Source organism: Triturus cristatus, chromosome 9 (genome assembly GCF_964204655.1).
Source record: "Triturus cristatus chromosome 9, aTriCri1.1, whole genome shotgun sequence".
NCBI classification, from domain to species: Eukaryota; Metazoa; Chordata; class Amphibia; order Caudata; family Salamandridae; genus Triturus; species Triturus cristatus.
This window is the reverse complement of record NC_140592.1, coordinates 1,206,144,422-1,206,157,126: the sequence shown is the minus strand read 5'-3', so window position 1 is coordinate 1,206,157,126 and position 12,705 is coordinate 1,206,144,422. Positions and strand designations below refer to the sequence as shown.

The following is a 12,705-nucleotide window of genomic DNA, read 5'->3' as shown; positions in this document are numbered from 1 at the left end:
TGCCGATGCAGCATCACTGAAGGCACATGCTGGCTGGAGCAGCAGTGCCGGTGCAGCATCACTGAATGCGCACGGTGGATTTAGCAGCAGACAGTGATCATTGAAGGCCCACGCTGGGTGGAGCAGCAGTGCCGATGCAGCATCACTGAAGGCACATGCTGGCTGGAGCAGCAGTGCCGGTGCAGCATCACTGAATGCGCACGGTGGATTTAGCAGCAGACAGTGATCATTGAAGGCCCACGCTGGGTGGAGCAGCAGTGCTGGTGCAGCATCACTGAAGGCGCACGCTGGGTGGAGCAGCAGTGCTGGTGCAGCATCACTGAAGGCGCACGCTGGGTGGAGCAGCAGTGCTGGTGCAGCATCACTGAAGGCGCACGCTGGGTGGAGCAGCAGTGCCGATGCAGCATCACTGAAGGCACATGCTGGCTGGAGCAGCAGTGCCGGTGCAGCATCACTGAATGCGCACGGTGGATTTAGCAGCAGACAGTGATCATTGAAGGCCCACGCTGGGTGGAGCAGCAGTGCCGATGCAGCATCACTGAAGGCACATGCTGGCTGGAGCAGCAGTGCCGGTGCAGCATCACTGAATGCGCACGGTGGATTTAGCAGCAGACAGTGATCATTGAAGGCCCACGCTGGGTGGAGCAGCAGTGCTGGTGCAGCATCACTGAAGGCGCACGCTGGGTGGAGCAGCAGTGCTGGTGCAGCATCACTGAAGGCGCACGCTGGGTGGAGCAGCAGTGCTGGTGCAGCATCACTGAAGGCGCACGCTGGATGGAGCAGCAGTGCTTGTGCAGCATCAGTGACGCCGCTCGCTGCTAGGAGCAGCCGCCGGCGGCGGCGCAGCGGCAGCAGCTCCTCGTCAGCCTTCTCCCACCCCCTCGCCCCCTCCCCTCCTGAGCTCTGCCCATCTCCCGCCAGCAGAAGGAGCCCTGCTCTGTGCTGGCGGCCGGCGCATGCGCGCTGCACCCCTCTGGTTGGAGCTTTTCCTCCCCGGCTGCTGCCGCCGCCACCGCTGCTGCTGCTGGCAGTGTGTGCACAGTGTGTGCGGGCGACAGCTCAGCCTCTCCCCGGCTGCGGGTGCCCGGCGCTCCCCTCCCCGACCTGGACCCCCAAGGACTGCCGCTCCCCGGCCTGGACCCCTACCCCTTCTGGATGCTTCCAGGGCGCTCGGCTTCCTCCAGGAGCGGAGGAGGAGGCGGCGGGAGGCGAGGAGGACCACGGCGGCAGCGGAACCCCGGTAAAGCGCTGCTCCACTCGCCGCTCTCCGGGCTGGGCTTCCCACGGGGAGGGCTCCCCGGCCACGTACCCGAGGCCCTGCAGCTTCCAGTACCACCCCCTGCGTATTGCATATACAATAAGAAATACCGTTACAGCTGCCTGGGGCCCAGACGTGCCCCCCTTATACCTTCACTTGTTGTGTTACTGGAGGTGGGGGCTGAGGGCACCGGAGGGGGAAGGGATGCGCAGCCTGGAGGTAAGTGGTCCCGTGCCTTGGCGCTCATCATGTGCCGGGCACCACTGTTTACACCCTGGTGCCAGCCAGAGCAGGGTCCATGTGCACTGTGACCTGCACCAGAGTCATGGAAGGAGCTATGTAAGCCTTTCACATGCTTCTGTAACATGCTGTGCTCACCCGTGCTGCTGTGGAGCACCTCAAGGGCTCACGGTGCCCCGTGCACACCAGGGTGCACGCTTATTCTGTGGTAGATCGCGTCATGCGCTGTCATGTGCTGTAGAAAGCATCACGCTCCTGTGAGAGGGTTCATCTATAGATAGCGGTGCCCTGTAGCATTGTCTACATCGCTGCTGATGACTGTAGGAAGGAGTGCGTGCAGTTTAGCCAGAACTAAACTATTCTGTTCAGTGCATGTACCCTAGACTTCATGTATGTGGCATGTGCTGTGCTATAGCGCTGTGGCCTGTCTTAGAGTCTGTGCTACACCTGTCTTGCACATCCTACACCACAGCTGAGCATTTTACATCCGCCTGTTACCGAGTTGCATCTACTGTATGTAGTGTTCTGTTATCTATTCATTCGTTCATTCATCTACATGAGTTAATTACGGTCCTGTGAGCTTTTGTTTACCATTTCATTCTAACATCTGTTCTACACTATGCCTCCCAGAACTGTAAATCCTTAGAAGTGAGCCACACGACAGTATTAAACTCTGACCATTCCTGGACCTTTCCAGATGTTGCATACTCCACTATTCCACAGTCTTGGACTCTGCCCCATACCCTCGCCGGAGATGCAGCGCATCACGAGCCATTCCTCTTCATTGCTTACACATTAACTGTGTGATCCTAGACACTGCCTGCTTACTTCTGTCCAGCAGCGCTGGGCAATACGCCGTGGTGCCGTGCTCTGTAAACCCGTGCAGTTCTCAGCAGCACGTACACTTCTGTTGCACTATCGTACAGTGTACCACGCTCCTGTCCCTGTTACACTGCTTTCTATTCCAGCCTCTTATACCGTCAGATGTTGTGGCACATACCATGCAGTTGTGCAATGTAATGTATACTGTGCTGTCTGTCCTATGAGACGTCACAGAGTGGTGTGGACTAAACTCTGCAGTACTGTAGCCTTCAGTACTCTTACACGGAGCGTGCCTGTTCCGTAGCGCTGTGTACCGCCCTGCCAGATTAGTCACACCATTCCGTTTTGTTATTCCATCTTATTGCATCATCGTCTGCACTACTCTGTCCTATCACAGTCCGAGTTCCCCATTTCCAGCCTTTATTCCCTGTGGTGTATTTGTAATTATTATATTATTATTATAGAGGCTTTTGTAACGCGCAGATCTGCGCGGGCTCTCTGCTCCTTTCCAAGGAGCTAATATCACATGCATTATTTCTCAGAATTGGGGCGACTGCCCACCATGTTGCTGAAGCCCAGGTCAGAAGGCTTCATTTTCTGGAGGGTGCGGCACAAATTCGTGTTCTGTTGTGTGACTAACTGAAGTTGTGGTTGTTGGAGACGCGTGTGGCTAAGGGTAGCAGGTCGACCCTGTTGAATTTCACAGACTTAGTGGTGACAGACCTTGGCAGTAGAATCGAGGTGTGAAAAGGGCAAGAAAGTGTATGGCACCCTAAACACACAATACTGTAAGAGCCTGGGAACCACCATGGAGTACTGACCTGCAAGAAGGATGTGTCAAGTACACACCCTCCCCTAATAGTTGACTTTCTGGGCTGCCCTGCGAATCATTGATCAGGGATGTCTCAATGTACAAAATCTAGTGACCGCAACAGTGCTTCATCAGCAACACAGACCGGTGAATGCAAACCTTGTGACTGCTGGGGATGGGTGGAATTCAGCAACTGAGCGTGCTACAATGTAACCACCCCCTTTGGCTAGCTTACTATGGGTGGGAGTGTTGTGTTTGGACCCGGACCAGTGGAGTTTGGTGTGTGATTGGACAATGTTGCGTATCCCGTCCTCCTCTGGGGCTCTTGTTAAGGATGTCTTTGAATGGACCTCCTCATGGTGGTCAGGTAGATGCGAGTTCTTCGTCCCTATAGTATCATTGTGAAAGCTACTTGGTCCAACACTGCTCCAAGTTCATCGGTGTCTGCTGTGTGTGGAGACGGAGGTTTCGCAGCCCAGTAACCCTCCTCCTCTCCGCCTGCTTGTTACAGTAAGCGATTCTTAAGGGCGTAATTTGTATGGATGGAAGTCTCAGCAAAGGTTCTCAACGACACATTAATTATTTGTACGATCTAATTTGAGTCCCATAACACAGGGACGCCCCCTTTTCAAAGTGTCAGGAGCATATGATCTATAAGGATAATAGCAGCAATAGGTCAGACCATGACCGTCTTTTTAAGCAGCGGGGATGTTTGTCGCGCAAACTCATCATGATCACACAATATTTGGGTACCAGACTGCTTCTAATGACGTTCTTCAGTACATTTGTCCTTTTGATTCTGTTTTATCCTGTCTCAAGGTGCTTAAAATCAAATATAATTGCTTACTGTGTATGAGGGCAACTGTATGTTTCTGTGTGTATGAGCACGGAGGGCAGACATAAATCACCTTGGCTAATCAAAGCACCATTGTCCTCTCCACTTAGTACATGGTTTTGCAATTAGGAGCCGACTGGAACAGTTGTTTAGTTATTTTTCACAGCATTAAGCTGTCGCTGTTTGTAAGTGCATGGGCACTTTTCCACTGAAGGGTTTTCAAGCAGCCCTTTAACTCTGTCTGAATTGTTTTATTGCATAGGGATTTGTTGGTGGCCTAAATGTTGACTTGGTAGTCGTGCCTACTGCCTCAGTTAGCCACTTGAGTGTTGCACAACCACTGATCTCTCACTGGCTGAAAGGACTCTTGTGTGACACGCATGAGTTACCAAAGTTTTCAAGTACTGCAACGCACATGCGCAGTTTTGGATTTTCAAACCTAGTGGTGTTTAATGGCGTCATCACTTTTGGCCTCTTGACCACATCCTCCGCATGGTTCTCTAATGTACTGCGTTTGAACTTCAGGCCTATTGGCCTTCCGTCTTGGAGATTTTTTTTATTGACTTTAAAAAGTGAAGGTAGCTTACTGTATGGAGTATCCGCCATTTGGTCCAGAAACCATGGATTTATCAATGTTATTGTTATCATGTTTACTCCTATTGGCTGTGATATAGCGGCAGTCAATGATTGCCTGTTACCAGGCATTTAACCTTTATAGCTCAGTGCTTTGAATCCTTATTTAATGATGAATAGGAAGATGGTGGCGACAGTTGTACTTCGGGCCACAATATAAAAAATTCCCAACTAGTTGATATTGGCTCACCATGTTGCTGCTATCACATTCTCTGGAAGTATTTTCGAGTTCAAAACGCTATTTTTTTCTTCAAATGTTTAAAAGAAGAGAAGTATTATTTATTAGGAAAATTGGGAGGCAAATTGAATTCCGTTGGGATCATTTTTTTGTTTTTAAGTTTAACGTAAAGGAATACTTTGGACATCTATCTTGATAAAATTGATCCTCTTCGAATAATCTTAAAGGAGGTGCCCAAAAGAATTTTGATGGACCAGCCGCAGCCCTTTTTTTAAAAAAACAAAACCATATGCTGAGGATGGGCTTTTTTACATGCAATCAATGTCCGAGAATCAGAAATCATGCCAAATCCTTACTTTGCCCGCATTCATGCGTGGTCATGAACCGAGATGAAGATAAAACAGGCGATGACTTTTGAGTATCTGAGCATTGACATGCCCCACTCCCAGAGGTTGGTAGCAGCACCTTTACTTGCTCCCCAGTAGGGAGATTCCAACATGTGGGATGGGCTAGATGCAAGCTGACATTGGTAGTGAAGGCTTGTGTGACCTGGTGTTGAGGATCTGGGGAGCACTCAAACCAATCGAGCAGAAGTGTGTGAATACACATCAACTGCTGAGGTTGCTGGCGATGGAGGCAGGTGGCGGGAAGCGTGTTGCTCGCTGTATACCGCAAAAAAGACGACATTAAATTACTGTATTGTATGGAGTCTTTGAGATGCAGAATCTCTTCCTCTGCTTGAGCACTGTTTGGCTGGAGAGAAAAAGATGTACTGAATCTGTCACCGTGGTTACGCCGCCTGAGAGAAGAAGGCCTGTATGAGAGAGGACTTTACGTTCTTTTCCATGACCTTTTTTTGTATTTTGGTAATTCTGTGTTCTAAAGGTGATGCTGCGCTCTATGGGTTGGAGGGTTCTGAGAATTGTGAAGCCCATCCTCGACACCGTGTACTGCTTCTTGGCAGGGACTAGGGTTTCCAGTGTTACTTTGCACCATATCTGAATCTCTATCCGCTTTTTCTCTGGCATTACATTGAATGAATCTCAAATGTGGTACTTATGATGCATCATTCAGGAAGCCTTGCCTTGAAACATGGTCACCCATGTAAACATTGGCCTCAAACAATAAAGTCAACTTGGCTGCAGGGAATGAGGTGTGTTATAGGGAAATCCAGTGTAAACATATCTTTGGGTTTAAATTTGTCTTCGTTACTGGTCCATAAAACTTCTAGTTAAATGTCTTGAACACTGGCTGCCTGAATTCAAACCGTTATGAGCATTGCATTACATGTGTCTTTCTATATTGTTTTTTTTTTTTTTTTTTAAATTGTGCATGCCTGTTTTTAGTGAAAGCCATGTAATATGATTGGGTGAGGAGATGTGTCAAGCATACCACCCATTTTCGGGTGAGCTCATCTGTGCTAAAGAGAGTGATACTGACGGAAGCCGCTTCTTGGCTGAACATATTAGAAGTATTTCTTTTGCTTTTATTTTGTATTATTAAAGCTGGTGTTCAGCCTATTTCAAAATATACACATATTTAGGTTTTGCTTGCGCTGTGCATGCAAAATCTCCTGTAAAGAAACAAACACAAAAGCACAAAACAGACTTAAAGCTAATCTATTACTTCCCATTGGTTGTCTTCCACCTCACTCTTCTTTCCTTGCTTCTCATTGGTCAGTGCCTCCTCCTTACCTCCAGCTTCCTCCTGGGGCTTTGTGTTTGTCCCTGCAGTGGAGCATGGACCAAGCACAGCTTCCTGTCAACAGACAGTGTCCTTCCACTGACTGCATGCTCCTTCAGGTACTTTATTTAAGACTTTTTACATGCAGTCTCCTAGAGTGGATGTATCTGCAGTCTCTCTGGCTCACCCTGGCTCTTTTACCGCTATTACTGCTCACTCCCTCGGGTAGCTTTCTCTCTCCCTTCTCATGCAGTCCTTATTTCTTTCCCCCCCCTCCTCCTTCTGCTGCCATTGCTTGTTCCCCATCCCGCTCTCGCTTTCTGTTTTTTGTTTCCCATCTCCCTACCGCTATCTGCTGTTTGTTTTCCACCCTCCACCCACTGTCTGCCTTTTGCTCCCCACCCTCTTCCCACTGTCTTGTTTGTTCCCAGCCTCTTCCCGCTGTCCTTTTTGTACCCACTCCTCTGCCCTCCTCCCGCTATCTGTTTAGCCACCCCCCCACACTCCTCATGTTGTCTGTTTGCTCTCCGCTCTGCTGTTCCACATACCTAAAATAATAAAAAATCACTGACAAAGCATTAGATCTTCCATTGGCAAAACCTATTCGCTTTGCCAATGCTTGTTAGATCTGGGGTTAGCCAAAAACTTTTGATTTTACAAAAATGATTTAATTGTATGTATGTATGTATGTATGTACGTATGTGACAGCATTCTACTCTTTCACAAGAGAAGTTCCACACACAAAGTAGTTCTCTTGAGTGCAATGTTTCCTTTTTGAGACAAAAAAATATTGTGGCCTTTAGACAATTTTTTTTATATGTGCTAAGTCACAGCAGCTCTCCAAACCAAGGGGGTTGCGGTGCAGGTCCCGCACCGCAAATTAGAATACGACCTCCACCCCGGCGGTTTCATTCCGCATATTTGACATTGCGGCGGGTGCTGCTATGAGCAGCACCCGCCGCAATGCCAAAGTGCCAACGTGGCAGGCACCGCACAGTGCCTGCCACCTTGTGCATGGCAATGTGGTACCCCCTAAGTGCAGCCTCCCACCCCCAGGGGCCTGCAACGGGCCCCCAAAGCAATTCTCCTCCAGCCTTTCCATGTGACACCCTGCATCCTAATATGGATGATGGTGCCTGCTAGGCACCGCCACCATATTGATGCCAAAGACCGCCCGTCCGGCAATCGTTCCGATTGCCGCCCAGCAGAAAAGGGCAGACGCACTTGGCGTCCACTGCAATACCCCCCCGCCATTGTAATATGGCGGGGGGTAAATCAGGTTGGGTTGGCGGGCAGATCGCCACCACCAGGCCGGCGGTGGCGATCCGCCCGCCATCCTCATCACCCCCCAAATTCCCAAACACATGACAAAAACATCATGTATTGACATAAACAAAAGGCAAGCAGCCAACGTCCGACCTATTGGCTGTCAATTTTTGTAATCGGAAAGGGATTGTGGCGCCAGAGATGGTAAATATAATTTTCACTGGGCCCGCAATTTTCGTCAAATATTAAAGCTCGGATTGTAACTTTGATCTCCTTGTGCCATAAGTGCCATATTCGTCAGTAAACTATGTTGCATACTATGGCTCACTATGTTTATCAGATAGAAAGGGTGTCCCTCCCAACAGAGTAAATGGACATGTGGCTGGTGTGACTAGGTTTCATGAGTGAAGTCCTTGTCAGGAGACAGTGTGTATGCATTTGTCTGTTCTCTCCAGGTGGCAGATCTGCAGCAGACTGAGTTAGCGCAGTAGCCTGTCGCTGTGCACTGAGTTGGTGTGTGATAGGTCAGGTGGGAGAATGCGACGGTGTGAAATCTGCTGGGGTCTGAATGCTCGTCGTCTGAAGAGCGCTAAAGCCTACCAGGAAGTCTATTGGTGTGCGCCCTGTGCGGAAGGTCCTAGCTTTGCGGGGCAGTCCCACAGGTTGTGACAGGATAGCAGGGTAGTCAGAGAGTTGGGTGGAGACGCTAGGCCCAGCGGTAGCCAGTGGCGAGTGTTTCACTGGTAATGCTGTTTCTAGCCACTCCGGAGGAGGCAGTGATCCTAGACGAGTTGGAGATAGTTTTGAATGTAGGAGGGACAGTAAGGAGACCTGCATCCTGGCTCACCACAAAGGGCCGCCAACACTCTAGCGGAGTCTCGGCAACTCTACCTCAGCGCTGTGTGGGTGTTTTCCCCTGTCTTGGTGGCCAGCCGTCCGATGTGTGACGATAGGATTGTGATTTAACAATCTTTGTAGTAAGATCTTCTCCAGGTTTCCTAGGGTAGGGTAAACCCTTTCACTCTAGACCTTCGACTCTTACTGCCCTAAGTGATCTTTTGTGTCCCCGGCCTAAGATGCGCTCCATTTTAGGAAAACCTCACATACCAATAAGTTAGGAATACATCACAAGTAATAACATTGAGAACTCGGGTGTAGCCCTACTCCTGCTATTTAATGGTCGGCACATTGAGATTCGTTGTCTATGAGCATTCGGGCCTGGGGAGGTCTTGTGGGCAGCATAGCGCATGCATCTGTTCTTAGGGATAGGAGGCTATTTCAGGTTTCGGCCCACAGGTTGCGCCTCCTTCGGTCCTTCCTCAGGGGAACCGGAAATAACACTCCGACTCATGGCTTTCATCTCACTGGTGGAACCGAGGGTACTAAGGGGCTACACATCAGTATTTGTTGATTCGTGAGGGGTACCCAACCTGACATCATTGTAAATATCACAAGTGCATAATCGAGGGCGAAATCAGGTCCACCAACCCTTTCCTTACCTACAGGCACAAATTTATATCACAATCCTCAATTCCAGGGTGCTTTAATGGTGATAAATTCACATCATGGTGTTTTGTTCCTTCCGACCACTTCGGCTACGGGTTCTGTAAAGACTGGGGTTTGAGGCAGCTCTCCCTCCGCACCAACCTCCTCCAAGTCATAATAAAAAAATATCACAGAGTTATGCTGTATCCTGTGGATATCACTCTTGTGCGTGGGGTATCCGTGTCAGTGTACCCAGCCGCTACAGAAAAAATTGTATAAAGAGCACACACATTCTAATCGCAAACAGATTCTTCTGCATGTACCCTTTCATTGGATATCTTGTCACCCCAAAACGTGCTCCTGAGGTCCATGCAGAGTGAAAAGAAGTAGACACAGTCCTGGAGACATGTGAAGAAACTCAGATAGAACTGCTGAAACATTCCCATGGTAGTGGTTTTCAAAAGAAGTGTGAGCGCAACCTCTCTAAAGGGCACGATGATGTTTCTGGGCTTCGCCAAAAAGAATATAATCCTATCTTATTGATACATATATTGATATTCACACTCCTATATATTAATTGGAACAGTGTATTTCTTGTAATGATAATTTTCTCCCAAATCCATACTTGGCATCCCTACTGAAACATAGCCTTTAATAACTCAGCTAGAATTGGTGATTAACCGCATTGATTCGTATGCGGCCCTTCGACCCCGATGGGCCCGCCTCTCGACTAACTCTGAAGCCCTGTTATTAAGAAGTTATATGTGTGGGACTTGTGATGACGCGGTGGTCATTTAAGTACGGTCTGCTGGAGGTGTTTCTTGTCAAGCAATTTACGTAGACAATACAGGCATAAAAACAGAAGATTATGATATTGATCATTTACAGTTTACAGCTCCAAGATTCTATTGATAATAAAGTGGTAGCCACGGTTTTAGGTTCAGCTGTTGAATTAAATTCTAAAACTTCATGTTTTCCTATCTCAGGTGATTCAGAAAGTGTCAGGCCTCAGGCTTTACGATATTGACTCGCTATCCACCGGATCAAACACCTGAAATTCTTGGGGTTAGAATGAACAACCGTGGATTCCACATCTCTGATGAAGAATAAGGGGAGCTTGTTAAAACCACTTGTGGAACTGAGTGTCTATCCAGTTCCTGAATTCTTTCTGGTGGATGTATGAAAATCCTGAATTCTTTCCGGTGTCTGTCTCCAATTCCTGACTTCTTTCCAGTTCCTGTATCCAATTGCTGAATTCTTTCCCGTGTCTGTATCCAATTCCTGAATTCTTTCCCGTGTCTGTATCCAATTCCTGAATTATTTCCGGTGTGTATATCCAAATCCTGAATTATTTCTGGTGTCTGCATCCAATTCCTGAATTCTTTCCAGTGTCTGCATCCAATTCCTGAATTCTTTCCAGTGTCTGCATCCAATTCCTGAATTCTTTCCGGTATCTGTATGCAAATCCTGAATTCCTCCCGGTGTCTGTATGTAAATCCTGAATTCTTTACGGTGTCTTTATGCAAATCCTGAATTCTTTCCAGTTCCTGTACCCAATTCCTGAATTCTTTCCCGTGTCTGTATCCAATACCTGATTTTTTTTTTTTTTTTTTTTCGGTTTCTGTATCCAATTCCTGATTTATTTATTTTCGGTGTCTGTATCAAATTCTTAAATTCTTACCGGTGTGTGTATATCCAAATCCTGAATTCTTTCCTGTGTCTGTATCCAATTTCTGAATTCTTTCCGAGTGTCTGTATCCAGTTCCTGAAATTTTCCAATGTTTGTCTCCAAATCCTGAATTCTTTTGGTGTCTGTATGCAATTCCTGAATGGGACCTGAATGTTATTTATTATCTTAGTACCCTCCATTAAAGATCAATTGAATGATGAGCAGAGGAAGCTAGGCGTGCTTTTGTGATTCTACTACTCGCACGAGAGAACCCTGTGCATTCTGTACCTATGATATAAATGTGTGTTGAATTCCTGCTTGAAGCCGAGGCTCCTTGCGCACAGTATTTCAAGATCTCGGGAAAGCCAAAGGATTGTGTCGTTCAGGTGCAGCCACCACTATACATCAAGTTGCCATAGAATTAGAACCTTGGGGAGAGTGGAAATAAGCAGAACGTAATTAACTTTTCCTGCTGTGGCTTATCTCAGGCTATGCTTGAGGGGAACCCATCACTCAATAGGACATCCCTCCACTTACATCGTTTGTTTCCCATCATCAGGGCTTTTCTACTAATTCGAAAATCGGATGGCATTCTGGCCTGTGTTATCTGTTTCTGGAAGTTTTAACCTTCTGAAATTATAATACAAATTGTAGTGCAGGTAACTCGAACAGGTGCTTTGTGGAGAGCTTATTGGTTGTTATAAATTCATTGTATTAGAGATTTTTTTTTAATTTGTGCTTTTCGGTTTTGTCTTGTAATTGTACTGCTATTTATCAGCTGTAAAGTTAATGTGGACAAAAGGCAGCACATTTAGTTAAATTGTCTAATACCTGAGGGGCGGGGGTGCGGGCAGGCCCTACGTGACATCCTAATACTCCCACCACGCCCCTCAAACATGTCCCTCTGAAGGATGTTTTACTGAGCGCTTTTAACTACAAACAGACGAATGCTGATGAATGGCGTGCCGCTTTTCAACATACAAACATCATATGTCTTGGTTGGCCCTTCGACATATCCGGTCAACGTGGATAGACGTGAGCCACCCCAACTAAGCGCTAAGAGGGCCTACGAATGGCAGACGTGTGCTCTACAAGCACATGTTGACATAACATATTTAAATAAGTAATGCTTCTCGGCCGGTCAGTTTAATGTTGGTATGTGCCCTGAGCTTGCCTTTTGCTAATAGTCACACTTAATAAACACCCTTTCCACGTAATCCAGCTACTCCAAGCGCCAGGATGCTCTAATGCGGTTAACACTATTGGTTGTGAGTGAGTGAGAGGGTACAGCGTTTTATTTCCGTGCGAGACTTCTTTAGATGTTTCTCGTTGGCAGCCGCACATACATTTCACCGTGTCCAAGTAGGCCAGGCTGCCAGCTAGTGCGGGAGTTGTTGTTGAAACAGCTTCTGCGAGTGGTTAAAAAACGAATGATTTATCGTAGGTTTCTGTTCGCCATGACCTCTATTGCACATTGTAAACAATAGAACGTCCTTTACATCCTGACCTGTAAAAAGAAACTGCTGTTTCTGAATGTGTGTCCTGGCACCGGATCAGACATGGTAGGTGTCGAGCAGGATGTTTGCAAGGTAGTGTGCAAATAAAAAACCGTGCCCCGGAGTCTCGGGTTTTCATGAGGGCAGTGACAGCTCTTTCCATACGGACTGTGCGGCCGCTGTGCTTATCCTGGCTCCCACGGCCGTCGGCAATGTGTGATCGCCGGCAACTTCCTCTGCCTCGGTTGCCACATCTGCCAAAAATCGGGAGGTCTTACAAATGGGTTAAGGACCCCCATGACACTCCATACAAATATACCAACAGGTTC

The 12,705-nt window shown here is 47.7% G+C and overlaps 1 protein-coding gene across 1 annotated transcript in view; it reads left to right on the top strand.

Annotated features, from left to right (window-relative positions):
• The first annotated feature begins 936 nt into the window (after positions 1-936).
• The window catches only part of FUT8 (fucosyltransferase 8), a 780,623-nt gene continuing 768,854 nt past the window's right edge, over positions 937-12,705 (top strand). Inside the window, exon 1 of the mRNA XM_085627218.1 lies at positions 937-1,240. The gene's annotated coding sequence lies outside the window, so the exon portion shown is untranslated. The remainder of the gene's footprint in view (positions 1,241-12,705) is intronic.